Source organism: Lemur catta, chromosome 1 (genome assembly GCF_020740605.2).
Source record: "Lemur catta isolate mLemCat1 chromosome 1, mLemCat1.pri, whole genome shotgun sequence".
NCBI lineage: Eukaryota > Metazoa > Chordata > Mammalia > Primates > Lemuridae > Lemur > Lemur catta.
The window spans coordinates 160,403,875-160,427,338 of NC_059128.1; the positions used below are offsets into that span (position 1 = coordinate 160,403,875).

At 38.3% G+C, this 23,464-nt stretch overlaps 1 protein-coding gene across 1 annotated transcript in view; it reads right to left on the reverse strand.

The window, feature by feature from the left end:
- KCNH8 (potassium voltage-gated channel subfamily H member 8) overlaps positions 1-23,464 on the reverse strand; it is a 347,364-nt gene that overhangs the window by 201,400 nt on the left and 122,500 nt on the right. The window lies entirely within an intron of this gene.

Sequence of the window (23,464 nt, forward strand, 5' to 3'; positions counted from 1 at the left end):
ATTATTTGCAGCCAAATAGATGAATATCACTAATATAATGCTGAGGAAAATTAGCCAAACACAAATGGGTAGAATGCAATATGAATTCATTTACATGAAATGCCAAAACAGGCAAAACTAATTCATGGTGTTATAAGTCAAGTTATTGGTTATCTTTGGGGAGATAGTAATTAGAGAGGCATTCAGGTCATTGAGTTTGTGGGATGTCGGTCAAATTTTGTTTCATGTTCTTTATAATGTTAACACAGGAGTGTTCAGCTTTTGAAAACCACATGTATTTTTTTTACCACATATGTCACATTTCAAAAACATTTGAAAAAGCAATAATCAAATTCAATAAAAGCACCATGAAGAATTTCATCAAGACTCAAGTTCAAAATATAGTAGCCACAGGGTCTTTCCTAAGGCTTATATTTAATTTTTTAATATATTTAAAAATAAATATTAATATTTTAAAAATATGTGAAAATTCTTGCATTATATTTCCTACTAAAAGGCATTCTGGAAAGAAATATTTGGCATTTATGGAAAAGTTTCTGTTGCTTACAAACTAAACTATTAATCTACTTACACATGATTTTCCTTCATTTCCTTTTAGTGGGTGGGGAAGACTTCAATGCTGTGAATTTGCATCTTATTTGGTAGTTGATTTCAAAGTCAGGGCATAAGACAAAAATATAAGAGAGTCAGAAATATCCTTGCTATTTTGACTTATTTTGTATGTACTGTACCAATGTAATACCAGTCCGGTTCAGTGCAAGACGCTTTACACGTAGCTCACTAATCCTTCCCTTCTCTGCTCTCCCAAATCTCTGTACCAAGCCCACCACACTAGATCTCTGACATCTTCAACCTAACATGACTGTAATAATTCAAGGCTATTCCCTAGCATGTGGCTCTTCCTCTCTTTCCTATGGAAGCAAAGATGATCAACTTTTTCAGTCAAGAGCAACTCAGGCCCAGTGCAATAAATTTCTCTTAGGGTTAAGGGAGGCAAGTCCCTTAGCCTCAAATTCAGAGATGTGAATGATTTTTAAGAGCAGAGTTAGAGGGCAGAAACCTTGTGTGAATTTTAACTCCTTCTGTATATAGCAGCAGTAATTACCATGTGGGCTGGGGAGTGACAAAACAGATGAGGCTTTCCAGGATTTAAGTTAATAACACCTTTAATTTCCATGGATAAATACAATTGTGGAGAGAAAACAGGGTTTATGCCTTATATGGTAAGATTTACTTTTGGAATTGAATAAATAGTTATACAAAAGCTTAAATCTGGTGGAATGTCTCTTGTCTCCATGTGGTATTTTCTTTCTCTTGATTGGAAAACAACGGTGCAGGAGAATTTGACTTGCTAATATTCACAATTATAAAAGGACTCATATGCTTTCCATATACCACCAAAAGATTATGTTTGGCAACAGACAGAAACTAACAGTAAGGTTTCCAGTATGAGTTCATGGTTTAATAACTTAATACAAGGGGGTACAGATAAAAGGAAAATTGAATTGTAAGTGGTCCCATTCTCTTTAATGACTGTGCTGTCATGGTGGGAAACCGTTGCATTGCTCAATGTAATACAATAGGTCAAAGTAAGATATGGACACTCTGCATGACCTCATGTTTTTTATAACAAGCAGGATATTGAATAATTTGTAATGATAAATATATGTGATCTTTACTTTTTCACATTATGAAAATAATAATATAATATCCTGTGTATTAACACAGCATCAATGTCATGTGAGCTACACATTTTCAGGTGCTCCTTATATTTCACATGAAGTCTGATGAGTCTTGTTCTCTAGAATCACCTTTTCAGTGCCACTTGCTTAATGATATAATGATAAGTTGGCCAGTTTTTAAAAATTAGCCCAGGGATTATATATTGGAATGCAGGAGGGGAAAGGGCTGCAGGTGAGTAAAGAAAGCTACCGTGAGTCGTGGCTGGGTGAGGGGACACTACCTGTAGCAGGGAGAGTGGGGCAGTAATGGGAGTCCTGGTGAACTGGCCACCAAGCTCTTAGTTGCCTCTCCTCTCTGTCATAGCTGCTAGTGCTTTGTTCTGGCTTCAGTCATTTCTCACCCACTCCTCCAAAGTATTCCTCCTGTCTCTAGTCTTCCTCCCTCTAGTCTTCCTCCCATGCTGCTTCCAATAAACTTTGAAAATACAAGGTCCTGATGAAAATCACTTGCTCCCTTTTCACTGATGGCTCTAATCAGCGTAACATTCCAGACTCTGATACGGAAGGTCCGTTTTCAAGGGAGGAGTATGATGGGTAGCATAAGGAAGTGAATTAAAAGGAGTGTCATATTAAAAAGGAGGGGGAAGTTCCCTGGAGTACCCAGAGCTGCACGCGAGACAAGGCTCTATGGCATCCTCACCAGCACTTCTTCGTGTTTGTACTGTACTAACGAGATGAAAGTAGTGGTTCTTTAGTGAAATATCAGGTAAAGCCTTCACCTTCTCTGGGGACCATCAGTACAGTTCATACAGGTTGTAAGCCTTTGCTGAGTCTTCATCGAATTTGCCTTGAGTGGACATCCCTCCTCCAAATGCCCCAAAATACTAGTGAACCAAAGTAAAGGACACTGGAACCCTTACACTCTGTGTAGCAGCAGGGTCGAGTAGACAGTGGATGAACTGAACTAGCTAGAGAACTCCCCAGCAGTGGCCAAGAACACCCTTCATTTCAATGTTCGATGAAAAATGAAGAGTTCATAAAATAATGTGTTTTAAATTTATTCCTGTGCTTAAAAAAAGACTGGCAGGCCGGGCGCGGTAGCTCACGCCTGTAATCCTAGCACTCTGGGAGGCTGAGGAGGGTGGATCGCTTGAGGTCAGGAGTTCAAGACCAGCCTGAGCAAGAGCGAGACCCCCGTCTCTACTAAAAATAGAAAGAAATTAGCTGGACAACTAAAATATACGTAGAGAAAAAAATGAGCCGGGCATGGTGGTGCATGCCTGTAGTCCCAGCTACTCAGGAGGCTGAGGCAGTAGGATCGCTTAAGCCCAGGAGTTTGAGGTTGCTGTGAGCTAGGCTGACGCCACGGCACTCACTGTAGCCCACGAAACAAAGCGAGACTCTGTCTCAAAAAAAATAAGAAAAAAAAAAAAAAAAAAAAAAGACTGGCAGAATACACATAAAATATTAATAGTGGTGGATTGTGGAAATATAGTTCATTCTTCTTTTCTTCTGAGGATCTTTATTTTCAGTTTTCCTAGAATAAGCAAGAAGGAATATATAGAGGGATTCTGGTATCTCTAGAGATTTGGGGTAAGAGATGTAAGGAGTTCAAGACTGGAACAATAAGAGCGATGAAATCATATTTCTGAGATCATCTTTTACATATTCTCCATGATTTGAAAGACAAGTTCAAACAGATAATTCCATTTCAAACTTTGAGACAAGTTCTATGTTAGGTCATACCTGATGGGAGAGAGAGAAAAAAGACAGAGAGGAAGGAAGGAAGGAAGGCAGGCAGGGGGGGAGGGAGGGAAGAAAGGAAAATCAAGTGATACTTAACTGATTTAAATGTGCCAAATATTTTTTCCCTCTTTCATTTTGCTCTAAGTTCCCTTCCCCTTAAATATAAATATTTTATTCCTCTCCCAAGAGTATGTATAGCCACCTGTCAGAAATCTCTAATAATTAGGGACAAGAGCAACCTGGGAACTTGAGATCCAAAAAATATCTCCAAGACATGATTTAGTCAATAATTCCAACAATCTTGCTCAACAGATTTACTGGATTGTTGAGCAGTAAAGCTATTATTTGTTTTCAGAAAACCAAATTGGTTCAGATGATAACATAAATAATTCTTGCCTACAGTTGAGAGATGTTTAGAGGAGTAACCAGGACAATTGAGTATAGTTCAGTGAGAGATAGAAAGAGCTCCTGAAGATGCAATGCACACAGCAAGGACCTAGTGATAATTGTCTGATTAAGCACCTATTACATGCTAGACACTGTGCCACACACCTTGCATGTATTACATCTAGATTTCGCACTGATCAACCTGATCAATATTTTACCACACTGAATTATATTTTTAAATTGTGGAAATTGAGATTTGTAGTATTTCTTCAGGGTCATGCAGGTAATAAATGTGAAGGACTGAAATTTAAACACAAGTCTGAGTCTGATTTTTTAAATTTGCTTTACTATAATATTCTGGGAATGATCCTATTCTATGAACAATGTTTTAGAAATTGAATTTCACTTTGATTTAGTTCTCCTTTCTACACATGCTATAGGACATGATGATACATAGGCTTTTAAAAATATTGTATTATAAAAGGGAAAAAAGGAAGTAAAGCCTTTGGATAATGAGTAAATTTCATTCTCAACCCTAGAATAAGAATAGAATCTCTATGTGAAATAAGATTCAGCTATTTTAGCTTAAGATTGGATACATCCTTCATTACGGTGCATGTGACATTAATTCTTAAATCTGATTGAGTTTCCAATGAGACAGTGGGATCAGAAAACTACTACTGGTAATGTTTTTGGTACCCAGTTTGAGAAAAAGGGAATGTACTGACACAAGCTTCATGGTTACAGTTTCTAAGTGTAGTTACCTAAGTTGTTAGCATGTGCAGCACCACATTCTGACCTCATTCACAAAGCCTTTGCCTGACTCCTCCTCAGGGCATGGTTTCTGCTTCTTGCTCTCCTAGGAAGCTTCAGAAATGGTGATCTGTATACCATGACAGTTGTATGTAGCACACATAGCAACACCCCTGGACTCCTCTCTTCTAAGACTGGAAATAACAAAGGGAAGTGAGCCCCAATAAATGTCTGAACTATGGCTCTCTTTTCAATGATCCTTTGAGGAAAAGAAGACCAAACATGATGGACAATTATTAGTGAGAAGAAAAATGTGAAAGGTTTGGTTTCATGATTGCTACTTGTAAGTCACTTCTTTCAAGAACAGGGCACTGAAACAAACTCCTTTGATACTTTAAGAAAAACAATTTAAAATTTCTTCAAAATTGCAGTTGCTCAGTGCAAGAGGACTTGCTTTAAATGAGAATTTGAGGATTAAGTTAACCCTCTGCAATTGCACAAGGCTTTAGTTGGAGGAATCTGTGGTCTTTGCAGGGAAATGAGAACAACCGTTGGTGCCAAGAAACATAATGGTTACAAGGATCTGGGACTTTGGGATTATCTAGTTAAGGACCCAAAAGAAAATATTTGGAGATTACATTGCAGGCAACTGGACGTAAAGTTATTCATTTATTCAAAAGATATTTATTGAGTGCCTGCAATGGCAGGTACTGTGGCACTGTTGTAAGTGTTTGGATACATCAGTGAACAAAACAGAATAGACCTCTGTCTTATCCCTGAAAGAACTTATATTCTGGTTTAGAGAGAAAAACAATAAGATATAAATGTGACATATAAGTAAATCATGTAGTTTATTAGACGGTCTTAAATGCTATAGCAAAAAGAAAAAGGAGAGGAGGGTAAGGGGAGACGTGTTAGAGCAGGTGGGAGAAGAGGGTGCAGGACTGTAGCATGACATTCTTGAGGAATTATTCATGGAAATGCTACATAATATTGCTTTGGAATATTAATGAACTATCCATAAGTTATTCCAGGTCCTCTTAGAAGCAAACCATAAGGATATGGTGATGCACATTTGAGGTAAAGTGAAGGAGAGAAGGAAGGAAGAAAACCTGGATGAAACAGAGTGTCTTAGATTGTAGTGCAGTTCTAAAAAGTTCAGTAAGGCCATCAGGGATTCATCTAGCTAAGTTCCCCATCAAAGCAGCTCCACATCTCCCAGAGGCAGGCCTGACTTAGAATCCCTGCCTCACTCCATCATTGGCTGGGAGAAGCTCATGAGAAGTTTGTCTTCTGTGCCAACCAGTGACGTGTTTCAGAGCACAGCAGCCAGGGCCACCAGCCAATTACTCTCCTGTAATCAGAGATATGAGAGGCCATTCTCATGGTTGCCACAGTTAGTATAGCTGACACTCATATTTTTAGCAGAAGAGCATCCATGCTTCCTTCTTCTTGTCGTTGTACCTTCAAATTCCTTTGGGAACCAAACCTCCTCTCTGCATTCAACCTTGGTAGAACCATCAAACTTGGTGCTCTGACAAACCCTCATTGGAGAAATGGGCCAATTTTCTATACCAGATCAATCAGTCTTTCTCTTCTGGTAATTTTAATCTTGAAAAGAGGGACCCACAGTCAAAGATGGAGGCATTAGGTTCACTCAATAATCAAGGCAGGAAAAATCCTTACTGTTATTCCTGCTACCCAGAACTTACAGAACACTACTACTTCTGGCCTCTTTCAAGGCCAGGATGTTCATTACTTTCTATATGTTACACTATATATTTTCAATAGATTATTATTTTTGCTCAAGATAACCAGAACTGATTTATGTTGCTTATGAAGAATCTTAATTACAAAATGGTATCTTTAGAAAAGGAAAGTAAAGACGTGTAGAAAGAATATGGGGCTTACATGCCATTGCATGTGATCAAGTTCCAGATTCTCCATTTACTTGCTGAGTATTCTCAGGTATAATTTTTGCGCCTGTTTGCATGACATATGCACACAGGATATATAAGCACTTCTCATGGTTAAGAGCTTTGAGGAGGCCAGTGTTAAGAGCTTTAAAGTATGTTATACTTCTAGGATGTACTGTAAACATGTACATGTATAATTTATAAATGTATATTTTTATGGTTAATTTTTTAGCCATGAAAACAATCAGCCACAACTATGGCTCAGTATTGATATTTACTAAGGTTAGGTCTTGGTATAAAGTGGATATTTGTTCTAATAACCACTGTTGTTTGTGTACGTATGAAACATTTCATGATTTTTTTTAATCAAGGAAACACGAGACAGAGAATCCAAGATAGTGGACCAACAGCCACAGTGGTCTTCTCCTCAGTAAGAAGGAAAAGTTTTAAATGAAAGAGAAAAAATGAACAAACAGACACACATAGATCAGATGCGGGTCTGAAGGAAGGGTGCCAGAACTTTCAGGAGACTCTGCAGGAAGAAGTTGCAGAGCAGAACTGGAAGGAGAAGGGTATCAGCAGAGATCAACCCCCGAGAGGCTTGGAGACTAGCAAGAAGTGTAGGTGGAGCAGTTTGTTTCTCCCTCCCTTGCATCCCTGACCATTGGTGGGCTCCCAAGCTGCTGGAGAGACCTACCCACATGAGCCCAGAGACTGCTGCTACCAGTGAGCTGGGAGCTGCTTGTGGACAGGGCACCAGGCTCCTTGACCCCCTGGGGTGCTTTCCTGCCCCACAGACCCAAGCCCAGACAGCAGATTCTATATTGCTTCTCTACCCACCATGTGCCTTTGTTCTCCCCAGGGGATTTCAACTCAGGTTTCGTCTTGCTTGTTCCCATACAGACATTTCCCAAATAGAGCCCAGACTCCAGAAGCCACAGGGATCCCGTGGGTCCCAGGAGATCTACGTGCCTCATTCAGGGTGGACTGCTGCCCGGAAAGAGGCATAGACATGACCAGAGTGCTGGCTTTCCTCCACCCAAATGCTTTTTCTCCCCTTCCTCTCCCCCACCTACAGCTGCTGAGAGAGACAATTGAGCCACCACATGGAGCCTTCTACAGAAAGTGGGGCTCAGACCTTTCCTCTTGGGGTCCTGCAGCAAACTGAGGGGTGCTCAGACTGTGAGCTCCCTGCCCACCAGCCCTCCCTACTGCAGCATCCCTGGGGACACCATCAGAGCAGAGCACGCCCCAATGTGAAGGGAACCCTGTGGGAAATTCAGGACCAGTGCTCTCCCTGGCATAGGCAGGGATTAATCTTTCTGCACCAGGGACTGACCTGCAGGCCAGATCCCATACCACCAGGCCTCAATGATCAAGTAGCCCAGGGGCACAGAGGAGATATTTGTGAATTAGTCTTGGGAGGTGTGGGTGCCCAGAGTGGCAGATCAGGGAGGAGAGTTCAGTGTGGGTCTTAGCTGCAGTGTGCTTGCTAGACACCTCTCCTCCCACAGAAGGGCTGTGCTTCAGCTCAGGCCAGGATCCTGGGGAAGGAACTTCCCAGCCCACATCACATTTGTGGGGGAGCTTGGCTGGCTTGAGGACCTGCCTGCCAGCAAATATGGAATATGGAAGGGTGGAGAGGAGTGAGGCAGACTTTCTGATTGAATGGGGCCACTTCAGCCCCTGCCTGGTAGCTATGCCCTGAGGCAGGGAACAGATCATTGACAACTGCTGAATCAGATCCTTTGCCAGCATTTGTGTAATTTGAGGGCAGCCTCACTCAACCCAGCATCACCCAGCCTCACTCTCTCACCTGCCCCTGCTGTGGTGGAGAATAAGGACTTACCTGGAAGTTCCATGGCCCCACCCATCACCTGAGCCATTAGAGTGCTTCTGAGGAACTAGAGCAGGTCATGAGACCCAAAAACAACATTACAGCTTGTTCCTTCTGGCAAGCGCCACCTACTGACAGGGAGGACAATTTGCACACCCTTTTACTGCATTTACTGACTTCAACAGAACTCTAGAAAAAAATTGGACTAACAGACATTTACAGAATATATTACCCCAAAACTATTTACTATTAATTCTTCTCACAGAATATTCTCTAAGATTGATCACACCCTAGGATACAAAATATGCCTCAACAAATGTAAAAAAATAGAAATTATACCATGTATCTTTTAAGACCACAGTGGAATAAAATTAGAAATCAATTCCAACAGAAACACTCGATGCTACACAAGGACATGGAAATTAAGCAACCTATTGCCTAACGATTCATGAGTTAAGGGAGAAATTAAGATGAAAAATCAAGATTCCTCAAATTAAATGACAAAAGGAACACAAGTTATTGAAATCTGTAGGATTCAGCAAAACCAGTCCTAAGAGGAAAAGTCATAGCCATAAATGACTACATCCAAAAGACTGAAAGATGACAAATCAGCAATCTAATGAATCATCTCAGGAATTGAAAAAGGAAGAACAAACCAATCCCAAACCCAGCAGGAAAAAAGAAATAACTAAAATCAGAGCAGAGGTAAATGAAATCAACAAAAAAAGAATTATACAGAAGATAAATGGGAAAAAAGTTGGTTCATTGAAAAGGTAAACAAAATCAACAGGCCTCTTGCTAGATTAAGCAGAAATAGAAAAGAATGGACTCTAATAACCTCGATCAGAAATTAAAAAGGAGTTAATACAACTGATACCACAGAAATACAAAATATCATCTCTAGATACTATAAAAATCTCTATGCACATAAACTTGAAATTGTTGAGGAACTAGACAAATTCTTGGAAACACACAGCCTCCCTAGTCTCAATCAGGAAGAACTAGAACTCCTGAACAGACCAATATCAAGTAATGAAATTGAAGCAATAATAAAAAACCTTCAAACACAAAAATGTCCTGACCAGATGGTTTCACACCTGAATTTTATCAGACCTACAAAGAAGAACTAGTACCTATACTGCAGAAATTATTTCATAAAATCAAAAAGGAAGGAATCCTCCCCAATTTGTTCACAAAGCCAATATTACCTTGATACCAAAGCCAGGAAAGAACACAAGAACAACAATGAAAACTAGAGCCCAATATCCCTTATAGATATAGATGTAATAATTCTCAATAAAAATTCTCAAAAAATAAAATTTTTTGATGTGAAAATTCAGCTGCACATCAGAAAAATAATTCACTATGACCAGATGGGCTTCATCCCAGAGATACTAGGATGGGTCAATATATGCAAATTTATAAATGTGATTCACTACATATATAGAAGCAAAAATAAAGACCATATGATCCTCTCAATAGACACAGAAAAAGCATTTGACAAAATCCAGCACCCTTTAAAATAAAAACCCTTAACAACATAGGCATGAACGGAACATAACTCAATATTATAAAATCCATATATAACAAACCCACAGCCAACATCATACTGAATGGGGAAAAGTTGAGAGCATTCCTCTTTAGAACTGGAACCAGACAAGGTTGCCCACTGTCACCACTTCTATTCAACATAGTACTAGAACTCCCAGCCAGAGCAATCAGGCCAGTGAAGGAAATCATGGGTATCCAAATGGGAAAGAAGAGGTCAAACTATTACTCTTTGATGATGATATGATCTTACATCTAGAAAACCCCAAAGATTCTGCCATGAGATGCCTATTAATAGAACTGATAAATAAATTCAGCAAAGTCTTAGGTTACAAAAACAATGTACACAAATCAGTAGCATTCTTATATGTAACAACAGTCAAGCTAAGAATCAAATAAAAGACTCAATACTTTTCACAATAGCATCAAAGAAAAGAAAATACTTAGGAATATATTTAACCAAAGAGGTGAAAGACCTCTACCAGGAGAACTATGAAACACTGAGGAAGGAAATTACAGAGGATGTAAACAAATGAAAAAACATATCATGCTCATGGATCAGCAGAATCAACATTGTTAAAATGTCTATACTACCTAAAGCAATTTACAGATTCAATGCAATCTCAATTAAAAATACCAACATAATTTTTTACAAATCTAGAAAATATAATACTACATTTTGTATGGAAACAGAAAAGACCTCACATAGCATCACAACCTTAAGCAAAAAGAACGAATCAGGAGATATCACTTTACTAGGCTTCAAACTATACTACAAGGCTATAGTCACCAAAACAGCATGATACTGGCACAAGAACAGAGACATAGATCAATTGATCAGAAAAGAGAATCCAGACATAAAACCATCTTCATATTGCCATCTAATATTTGAAAAAGCAGACAGAAACATGCACTGGGGAAAAAAATCCCTATTCAATAAATGGTGCTGGGAAAATTGGATAGACACATGTAGAAGACTGAAACAGGATCCATATCTCTCACCACTCACAAAAATTAGTTCACGATGGATAACAGATGTAAACCTAAGGCATGAAATGATAAGAATTCTGGAAAAAAATGTTGAAAAAACTCTTATAGGTATTGACCTAGGCAAAGAATCTATGAAGAAGACCCAACAGGCAACCACAGCAAATAACAAAAATGAGTAAATGGGACCTGATCAAATTAAAAAGCTTTTGTACAGCCAAGGAAATAATCAATAGAGCAAACAGACAACCTACAGAATGGCAGGAAATATTTGCATGCTGTACATCTGATAAAGGGCTAATAACCAGAATACATAAAGAACTCAAGCAAAACAGCAAGAAAAAAATCAACCAACCCCCAAATGGGCAAAAGGCATGAACTGAAACTTTTCAAAAGAAGAAAGACTAATCACTAATACACATATGAAAAAATGCTCAATATCTCTAATCATCAGGGAAATGAAAATCAAAACCACAATGAGATATCACTAAACTACAGTTAAAATGGCTTTTATCAAAAAGCCCCAAAACAACAGAAGTTGGCATGGATGCAGAGAGAAAGGAACACTTATACATTGTTGGTGGTACTGCAAACTAGTATAATACAACCTCTACAGAAAGTGGCACAGAGACATCTCAAAGAACTAAAAGTAGACCTACCATTTGATCCAGCAATCCCACTATTGGGCATTTACCCAAAGGAAAAAAATTCATTTTATAAAACAGACACTTGCTCTAGAATGTTTATTGCCACACAATTCACAAACGCAAAGATGTGGAATCAACCCAAGTGCCCATCAATACATGAGTGGATTAATAAAATATGGTATATGTATACCATGGAGTACTACTCGGCCATAAAAAAATGGGGAACAATACCTTTTGTAACAACCTAGATGGAACTGGAGACAATTCTTCTAAGTGAAGTATTGCAAGAATGGAAAAACAAATACCACATGTACTCACTATTAAACTGGAACTAACCAATTAACACTTATATGCACATATGGAAGTAAAATTCAACAGAAATCAAGTAGGTGGGAGGGAGGAGGAGGGTTGGATAAATTCACACCTAGCAGTACAATGCACACTGTCTGGGTGATGGACCCACTTATAACATTGACTCAAACTGTACAAAGGCAAGACATGTAACCAAAACATTTGTACCCCCATAATATTCTGAAATAATAAAAAATAAATTAAAAAATAAAACTGAATTATACTTTTAAAAAAAAGGAAACACATATCACACATACACTTTGGAAAATGGAAAATTCAATATTTCTTTGAACATCTAATCTAATATTAAGTTGAAACATACAAAGTCATCTCAGATTGCTGGAGTTAGAAAAAAATCCTAGAAACGATAAGATGGAACTCTTTATTGTAAAGATGAAAATACTGGGTTCAGAGTGGTTAAGTAAACTGTTTACAGGTCAAAATATTAATTGTTGGAAGAGTTGGGGCTAGATCTCAAATCATATGACTCTCAGTCTCACGCGTTTTCTGCTAAAATAGTGCATTTATCCATACATTAAACATAATTATCAAAGGAATAAATTATCACGGCAATGAACAATCTAGTTTTGCTATCTTAAAAGGAAACAGTATGCTGTGTATGTTATTGATATTATTGATGAAATAAGCTAGGTCACGTAACAAATTCAGTATTTATCAAGTCTTTTTTAAGCAATTAGTTTTAGAATTAGAAACTGTTTTTAAAAGGTTGGGCAAATAAGGTAAAAGGGATGGAGTGTACAACCTCTGTAAGAAAGCAGAAATGTCAAGATGAGAATTTGGAAATAAGAAAAGAAGAATTGAAAAGAAATGGTTAAGGATCGCATGACACTTCTCCAGTGTATAAATATATGATTACAGTTTTAGGTGGCAATTTAGCACTTTCCAAGAACATGCAGACAACAAACATACTGAACATTTCTTCCATTGTGCAAACTCAACTCTTAACGAAGACTCGTGAACACTGTGCCAGATTGCCCTGAGTCACAACTTGGCAGGCATGTGAGGCAAAACAGTTACACGTCTTCCTCAACTTACTGCTTCTCTCCTAAAATAGAGCAGACACCTCACCAGAACTTGAGGCTAAACCCTGGTGCCTGGGTAGGCATTGTTGTACCCAGACTACTGAGGTGAGATATCAGCACTTAGGAGCTTATCCTTGCATTACTTATCAGACACCTGCCCAAAACAGACATTGTTTTGTGAAAAATAAATTTCTTCATAACATTTTCTCACTAGCTCCATGTGATTATAGGCATTTTCCTCCAACAGAAAAATTACATTTCAAGCCTATATGTATAATTAAGACATAAAAATTCAGAATTCTTTTAAACTGTGATGGCATGTAAACTATGTTGGATATGCAACCTAACAGATCTGGTTATTCATCTTCAGAAGTCAGCAAACTTTTTCTATAAAGGACCAGACAGTAAATATTTTTAGCTTTGCAATTTATATGGTGTCTGTCTCAACTATTCAACTCTGCTCTTGTAGTGTTAAAACAGTAATAAACAATACACAAATAAATGAATATAGCTGTTTTCCAATAAAACTTTACTTACAAAGATAGGCATCCTACCGGATACAGGCCATAATTTTGTCTATCCCTGATGTAGAAGCCTACAGATTATAGTACACTAGCAGTTATTTCTTGATTCTTTGGGGGTTTTGACCAGACTCTATACTACCAAAGTATTTAAGAAGCACTATTTGTTAGTGCAAGAACCAGACAGTCTTTCTTTAGATAAAACCTAGACTATGTCATGGTGGTGCCTTGTAAAAGAAGATTACCAAATCAGACAATCCTATTTTCCTAAATAAAGGCTAGTCATTTCCTTCCTCATTTGATAATGAGAATATACTTAATTATCTCTCACCTGAAAAATAGGCTTGGCTATCAATGACCTAGAGGGATTTCTGACAAGACTTTTACTTCCAAATACATGAATAGAAGCTACTTTGGGATTTATGGCATTGAATAAGAGCTTTCTGAGCTGCATCGCAAAGCAAAATACATGTAAATCAGGACTCTAAAGGAGTGCAATGGAGATTGTCGTCAAAAAAGTTTGTATAGAGTCAGGCCAAAGCAACTAGAAGGTAAAAAATGTGAGAAACTTCCATTCTGGCAATGTCTTTTATGAATAGAGAAGAACAGGGTACTTTAAAAAATCATTATAGACATTATACACAGTGAAGCAACCTTAGGCAGTCAGGGACTTTTTTAAACCTCACAACACATTCTGAGTTTAATGCTTTTTTTCTTTTAATAGTATCTTTTCTTAGCAGCATTGTTAACAATGCTTTTGCTGTTTCAGTCCTAGTGTATTTCCAAAACACTAGGAAGAGTACTTTTTAAAAAAAGTAGTGGAACATGATGTTTCAAAAGATAATTTAGTACACTCAAAATTGAGGAATTCTGGGAAAGTAAAGAATTTAAGAAAAATAGCTCTCCTAATCATAGAGGAAATCGGCTCTCTTCAGTGTTCACTTGGTTATATTGCCAATTGGTAGAGACATTCCAAGTAATAAGTTATTTTTTCATCTGAAGTCATTTTTTATTAATATAATGATACTTCTTAGACCCTATCAACAGTGGATCAGCACATGCTTAAAAATACAAAGAAACACACTCACACAAAAACCAAAATCCACACCCTAGCCATTCATCCCCTCTAATCCCAAAATATATATCTATCCATGCAACCTACAAAGTATTAAAAAGCCAGGTTAGGTGGTTTCTTTACATGCACATTTTAGAGTCATTCTTGACACTTCCTCCTTTCTGATTCCCCAAAGATCCAAATCCAAACCAAAGAGATCACCAAATCCTGTCAATTCTAGTAGCTAAACCTCTGAAATCAGTTTTACAACCAGTCACTCTTCAGTCTTCATTAGTCACATTCCAGACTAAGCCAGGGCTTCTCAACCTTTAGTGTGCATCAAAACCACAGATTGCTGGGCCTCACCCCAGATTTGATCAGCAGGCCTGGGTAGGGCTCGATAAATTGCATTTCTCACAAGATCTAGGTGATGCTGATGCTGCCTGTCTTCAGATCACACTGAGTAGCACTTGTCTGAATGACCATTATCTCTTACATGGATTACTTGCATGGCAGCAAAAAGGATCTTTGTAAAATGAAATATTCGTCATGTGACTTTCCTGCTTGCTACACTTGGACTGCATTTAGCTAACTCCTGATAGCATGAGCATGGTCTACAAAACCCCATGTGACCTGACTCTGTCTACTTTCTCACTCCCATTTGATACCTGCCTGTCTTTCCTCCAGCTACACTGGCCTTCTCTCCATTTCTCAAATGAGAGAATCTCTCCCAGGACCTTTGCACATGCGGCTCTCTTTACCTAGAAGACTTTCACTCTTTCCTCCATGCAGTCAATTCAATTCACCCTTCAAAATTCAACTCAAGTATCACTTCCTTGACGTGGCCTTCCTTTGCACCCCGTAAGTGTTAGACTCCCCTGTTATTCCCTATCATAGCAGCCTGCAACTTTCTATTAAACTACCTAACAGGTTGGTGTGATTATTTGATCAGACCTTCTCCCTTCCTTTTTAAACTGTAGGGTACAAGAGGGCAAGGACTATTTCTTCTTTTTTCTTATACTCTCTCATGTGCGAAACAGAGTGCCTGGTCCAAATTTTGCAGATGCTCTAAAATTTGTGTTCCAAGAATGAAATAAATTATTGTAAGATGAATTCAAACTTTGGTTTGAATACTGTTGGTTGCAAGAGTGATAGCTAACATTTACTGAGCACACACGATGTCAGACATCGGGCAAAGCATTTTACAAACAATATTACATTTAAGTCTATGAAGCAGGTGTTATTACTGTTATTGCTATCTTACAGAAGAGAAAACTGAGGCTCAGGAAGTTGAAGTAAATTGCCCCAAATCACATAGTTCATAAATGATGGAAGCTTTTCTTGCCAGGTAGATATAAAGCTAGACTTTGAGAATCATTACAAGCATTTATGTGGTTCTTTATAGTTTCTATAGCTTACTTACTTTATCTGATTCCCTTAACAACTTAAAGAAATAAATAGCTCTGCTTGTCTTTCACAGGCAAGATTAGATATACCAGGGTTAAATGGCTTGGCTGAGATCACAAAAGCACGTTAGTGACTGCAAGGACTCAAACTTGGTCTTCACACACAAAGGTTGTAATTTTTTCCACTCCACCACACTGCGAAGGGTAAAAAATGCCTTCTATGATAAGACGATTTTTACTAATTTTTTTCCCTCAAATATGCACCTGAAAACATGAATTCATTTGAACATCCTACTAAGTTGCTTAAGAACAACAATTGAACTACTTCTTACAGAACTCTCAGCCTTGAGACATATCACGTCAGAGTTTCTAGGTAGAGCAAAACTACTTCTCTTCACATTCGGAATGGTCCCATTGTCTCTAGCATCATGCACAGGGATTTCTGAGTTGTGTGCAACTTGCTGGCATCATCTACATTCTCTGGTGGCTGTCTTTCCAGTTGCTTCCCCCTGGCTTTTTCTATCCAGCAAGCTCAGGAGTGACACTCACTTCTCTTGGCTGCCTTATTTGTTTATCTCCTTTGTGCCTTCATTGGCCTAACCTCCCAGAGGCAGCTGTGATAGACAGGACTAAGGCAGAGCAGAAGGATGTCAGTGAATAATCCCTCAGACCCCAATCCCACATTCCTGAATTAAAATGCCTCAGAATTTTAACCTGGTCACTTCCCAGCTAGCAGAAAACTCCAGAATACCACTTTCTCTATCTGTGTCAGATAAAGAATTGAAAGGCGTTCGCTAAATAGAAAAGAAGAAAATATCCTAGTAATGGAACCAATATCCAAAAACAGAAAGAAATGGGAGGATTGAGGTCAGAGGTCTGAAGATATTTGGGAGGAAAGGTAACCATAACGTTGAAACAGAAAGGCAAAATTGGTTTATAGGAGAGTGTAGAGATAGATTCATATAGCAACTCAAGGCTATTCTACTGTGGAAACAGTATAGAACTTCAACTGAAACAGCAATACAAGCATTTTCATCCATTTTCCCATTCAGCAAATAGTGTTTATTAGGTACCAGGGACTGTTTTAGGCGCTGCAGATGTCAAGATTAATATAGTACCAACGCCACCCTCAACCATGCACAATCCCATGGGAGAGATAGATGTGTAAAGACAAAATTAAAACACAGGGTGGTACCTACTATAAAGAATGGAAGCAGCATACGAAACAGAAGGTCATAGTTGAAGGCCTCACAGATGAGACAGGCTTGAATTGAATCTTTATGGTTTTATTAGCTTAATGTGAGAGTGGGAATTGAGGGTGAGGAGTAGCATTCCTGGCAGGGGGAACAGCAAGTGCAAAGGCATGAGGCAAGGTAGAACACAGAGCATTAAAAAAAGCCCCACAAAACTATAAAATAATTAGTTGGGCATAATTGTAAGGTATGCTGAAGTGGGAATGATGAGGAATGAAGAGAAAAAGGAGGATGGAAAATGGGAAGGAAGAATTTAAAGAGGGAGAATGTAGACTGGGACTAGCTTAGGAGTGGCTTTATATGCCAGACTGAAGAGTGTTCATTTATCCTGAAAGGCAATGAGGAACCACCGACAGCTTTGTCACAGGAAAGGACCATGATCTGATAGACACTGTAGGAAGATGGCTTTGGAGGCAGCGAGGAGAAAGGATTTGAGGGGCAGGACTGGAGATGGGTTTACAGGTTAAGATGAATTGTTGCAAGTCTGGACCAAAATTATGAGGATCTGAGCTAAGGCAGTGTCAGGAAGGATGAATTTCTGGTGCCAGTAATTGCATAAATTTGGTGGATGACAGGGAATAAAGGCTCATCATTGAGAAATAAAGCACAGCTATTTGTATATAATTATAACCAGTCAATACCATATAATTATTCATGTTGCAAGTCTACTGTGAGCATGTCTAAATGATGCAATTTATGTGTGTGTTAGTTTTACAATTCTTGTCCAACTCAAGAGACATAGAGCCTCTCGTCTAAGACATCATAGAATCTTTGCAGGATCTCTCTGAAGATAGATGTCCATGGCTTTCTAGTTAGGTAACGAGTAACTAGGGACCAGCCTACAGGCCAGGGCTCAGGGTTACCTATGGGCCAGGCATCAGATGCCAGGCATCTCAACATGAGGTTCTGAGGATCTGGCACTCTTGGAAATGGGAGTAGGCAGGTGCTTCTGGTAGAAGGAACACATCAGGGGAGTAAGGAATATTTGTTAAGTGGCTACTATGCCCAGGGCCATCCTCACCAGCATGTGACCTGTGCAGTCACGCAGGATCCATGCTCAGGAGGGCCCCATGCTTTCATTCAATGCTCTGCTGGTGCTGTCTTGAAATCCTTAGAAATTTTTTTAGCAAACACATCTACATTTTCATTTTGCAACGGCCCTGTAAATTTCTTGGCTGGCCCTGATAATATGTGCTGAACAATGGTTATCTCATTTGGCCCTTAATCAGATATCTACAAGGATGACATTGGATCTCTATTTCAGAGAAGACTAAGGTGAGGCTCAAACAAGCAATGTCATGTAACTAGGGTACATATTACTGAGTTGTAGAGAGCTGAGATTCCACTCCAGACCTTTCTAACTATTGCTTTATTTATATAGACTTTCAGAGCTAGTCCTTAACCGAGCCATAGTAAATGTAGCATGCAGATTTTGCTGGGCTTGATCCTCAAAGTACAATGTTGTTTCTTCTCACCCCCAAAAGAGAGAGAATCTTTAAAATAATGAGCTTCTCTAATTTCAAAGAGAATTTCTTTAGCCCCCAGGATTCTTAAACATTGTTTGTGGTTATATTTAATTTCTGGCTTATAATGATGGAATAATGAATAATCACAAGCACAATAATGATTAACTTAATGGGTTCTTCCCTTGATAGCTTGCCAGATGTTCCTTCCAGGGGTATGTATAGCACCTAGCAAGCCCATCCATCCACTCTCATAGACGAGGGCCAGGTGAAAGAGTGCCATGGGCTTCCTAGGTACAAAGCTTAGGTTTGCCATGTATGTGAGCATGACTTAGTGTCCAAAGGGTACAAGCGGTCGGGAGTCAGACTGCTAGGATTCAATCTTAGCCCTCCCACTTAACTTCTCTGTGAATCAGTATCTTTATCTGTGAAATATCTGGAATATTAATAAGATATACCCTAAAGAACTGATGAGAGAATTAAGTAACAACACAGGCAAAAGGCAAAAACCACATTACACAGAGCTTGGCCCACAATGAACACTCAATAAATGCTAGCTATAACTATTTTATGAAGCTGTCTGTGCTAAGTCAGGAAACTGCTAAGGCTGACTTTGAATAAGTGAAAGTATGGAGGAATTTAGTTAGGCAGTAACAGTGAATGCTAAATCTCGGCAGGATAGACCAAGCTCAGCAGTTTCTGATAATGCACTGCAGCCTGATCTCCACTCCTGTCTCACTTCATTCTGATCCTGGCTGGAAAGCGTGGGCCAGTGAAAAGCACTTCAATAACCAGACTGACATAAAACCCTTGCTCATTGATTAAACAATGCAACTTTAACCACGGCCACAGAAAAAGAACAGGCTCTCTCTTAGAATGGCTTGTTCAGATATAGGAGAAGTAGACCAGTACTATGTTTACAAGTACAAAACTTGAATATATGCAGGCAGAAAGATAAACTGCAAGGCAGACTTTTCAAGCAGCCTGCATGTGCTACTTTCAGCACATGCTCTTTCTGAGCCCTTTGCCTTCCTGCTACAATGACTTTGAAGTTGTTTTCTGTATATGCATTTCTGAGAGTCACCTCTTGAACGCAAAAGACACAGGAGAGATATATAAAATATTAACCTCCTATTAAGACTGGAGAATCATCATATTGGAGAATCACCATAAAATATTCAACCAAAATATAAAGAACAATACATTTTTTTCTATTTGAGGGCATGCAAAATCTTGGGTAAAGCCTGAGAGGAATCAGACTGAAGAAAGCAACTATGAGTAGTAACAATAATCTGACCCATAGGTCTCTAATACATTCAGTTGTAGGAAACATGGTAATTGTTTGATGTCCCTACTGACGTTATGAAGACTACAAATTTTACAAGCATCAGAATCAAATTCTCTCTTGCCTCTTTCTATACACACACACACACATGCACGCACACACAGAGCAAATGTGTTTCCACAAATCTGGATATTGAGGTTGTATGACATGGCTGTACATTCTTTGACACACTTCTCATCAAGAAGTGGAGTACAAGTCTCTTTCCCATGGATCTGAGTGGACATGTGGCTCCTCCAGTCAGTGGTGGGTTATACTATGTGACTTTCAAGATGAGATCACAAAAGGTCTTGTATCTTCTACCTGTTCTGCCTGATTCATGGAACACTAGACCACCAGACAAGTGACTACCCAGAGACTTCCATGCTAAAGAGGCCATGTTTAGGCATTTTTGTTGATTGTTTCAACTGATTTCAGCCTTCTAAGATGCCAGACATGCCTGAAACCATTTTAGACTCTTCAAACTAGTGCACCTCTCTGCTGAACACCACCAAACAACCAACCCCTGCTAACTCTGTATGAAAAAGAGTCAGCCACTGAAGCTCAGCCTAAATTTCTGACCCACAAAATGGAGAGATATAATACAATAATTGGTATTTTAAGTGATTAGTTCTAAGGCAGTTTGTTACACACAATAGATAACTGCAGCACTAGATACGCTGTCATGTCTCCTTGACTCCACCACTCTGTGAGTAAGAACATGATAATATCCATTTCACAGGAAAAGTTTTCATCTCATTTTCACTTGCTTTTCAGGAAACCAAGTATGCTTGGGCTCTTCACAAATACTTCTAAAATCCAGAGGAAATGTTTTCACAATCTAGTCCTCCTGGTTTTCAATGAAGCAAGAATCTAAGTTTTGCATTGTTCTCCTGGTCATGTGGATGCTTTCATTTATTGCCAATCCACCATCCCTTGTAAGGCTAATGCCCATGGTGCCAAAGACTTTCTGTTCTGAACAGCCTGAAGAGATATTTATGAAAAATATTGCACTTTCCATTGTATTGATTTTGTCTTAGCTTGGACTATGGTTTGAATCCACAGGAGGGCTAGGTGGGAAAATGATCTTGTTTTGCTAATAATGATCTTTCTTTCCTCTCCAGGTCTCACTCAACCTTAGGATAAAACATCTTTTTTATGTGTAATCTCAAGCCTTGCTTCTCTAGCTCTTGTTAAAATAGATTCCTGGCTGGCTTCCTCATAGTTCCCCAGATGTGGTGAAATTCTAAAGCAACTGCAGTTGATGCCCATGCTGAGAACTCTTGTATCCACAGAAAAGACTCATTTACATACTACACTTTCCATTACAAAGCACATTCCTGCTTGTCATTTATTACATGGGTGGTCATGATACTGTTTGCCCTGAAATTTGGATCTTACATGAACCCACTTTATATGCAATGCTAGAAGCCCATTTCTTAACAGTCAAATGGGGAGGGCACATATACTACATAGTTAAAATGTTTATTTTGAGACTACTCTGACATTCTAAAGCCCCGAGGCTTTGTTTCTTTTCCTATATTGTGTTCCAATTCTGAAATACCTAGAGAGTATAATAAAATATTCTAAAAATCTTCCATAGCATTATATTGAATAACTGAGCATAAAAGAACTTGTTAGGAATATCTTATACATAAATTTAGTGTTGAAAAAAAGTAATGGAGATAAAAGACCTGTACACTGAAAACCATAAAATATTGATGAAAGAAATTGAAGAGGACACAAATAATTGCAAAGATATTCCAAGCTATGCATTGGAAAAATTAATATTCCTAAAATGTCCCTACTACCTAAAGCAATATATATTTAATAACTTCAATGCAATTCCTATCAAAATCTCAATGACATATTCACAGAAACAGAAATAAATCCTAAAATTCACATGGAACCACGAAAGAACCCAAATAGACCAAGCAATTCTGAGGAGGAAAAAAAAACAAAAAGTTGGAGGCATCACACTTCCTGATTTAAAATTATATTGCAAAGTTATAGTAATCAAAACAGTATGGTACAGGCATAAAAATAGACAAATAGACAGTGAAACAGAACAGAGACCCCCCTGCCAAATATATGTGCTCAACTAATTTTTGAAAAGGGCAAGCACCTAAAAGACATAATGGGAAAAAGTCTCTTCAATACATGGTCCTGGAAAAACTGGATTTCTATGTGCAGAAAGATGATTATCTTACACCATACATAAAATCCAACTTTAAATAAATCAAAGACCTAAATGTAAGACCTGAGACCATAAAACACTTGGAAGAAAACATAGGGGAACAGGTCCTTGACATTTGCCTTGGTGATGATTTCTTGGATATTACACCAAAAGCTCAGGCTATGAAAGCAAAAATAAATAATGGCACTACAACAAACTAAAAGTCTTATGACCAGCAAAGGAAATAGGCAACAAAATGAAAAGGCAACCTGTAAGTTGGAGGAAAACTTGCAAACCATATATCAGATAAGAGATCAATATCCAAGATTTATAAAGAACTCATACAACTCAATAGCAAGAAAACATAAAAACCAAATTAAAAATGGGCAAAGGATTTGAATAGACATTTCTCCAAAGATGACATACAAATGGCCAACAGACATATAAAAAGGTGCTCAACATCACTAATCATCAAGGAAACACAAATTAAAACCACTATGAAATACCACCTCACACCTGTTAGATAGCTATTATCAAATAGACACGAGATAACAAGTGTTGATGAGAATGTAGAGAGAAGGGAACCCTTGTAAACTGTTGGTATAAATGTAGATTGGTGCAGCCATTATGGAAAACAGCATGGAAGTTCCTAAAGAAATTAAAAACAGAACTCCGTATGACCCAGCAATCCCTCGTCTGGGTATATAACCAAATAAAAATGAAATCACCGGCTCATAAAGGTACCTGTACTTGAATGTTCTTTGCAACGCTATTCACAATAGCCAAAATATGGAAACAACTTTGTGTCTATCAATAAACAAACGGATAAAGAAACTGTGGTGAGTATACACAATGGAATATTATTTAGCCTTTAAAATGAAGGGCAGATTGCCATTTGTCACAACATGGATGGACCTTGAAGACATTATGGTAAGTTAAATAAGCCAGAATAAAATACCTAGGAATATACTTAACCAAGGAGGTGAAAGATATCTACAAAAAGAACTATGAAACACTGAGGAAATAAATTGCAGATAACACAAACAAATGGAAAAATATATCTTGCTCATGGATTGGTAGAATTAACATTGTTAAAATGTTCAAAATACCCAAAGTGATTTATAGACTCAATGCAATCCCCACAAAAATACCAACATCATATTTCACAGATCTACAAAAAAATAATTCTGTGCTTTGTTTGGAACTAGAAAAGAGCCCAAATACCCAAAGCAATCTTAAGCAAAAAGAACAAATCTGGGGTCATCACATTATCAGACTTCAGACTATACTACAAGGCTGTAGTACCCAAAACAGCATGGTACTGGCACAAAAATAGAGACATACGGAAGAGAACAGAGAACCTAGATATAAAA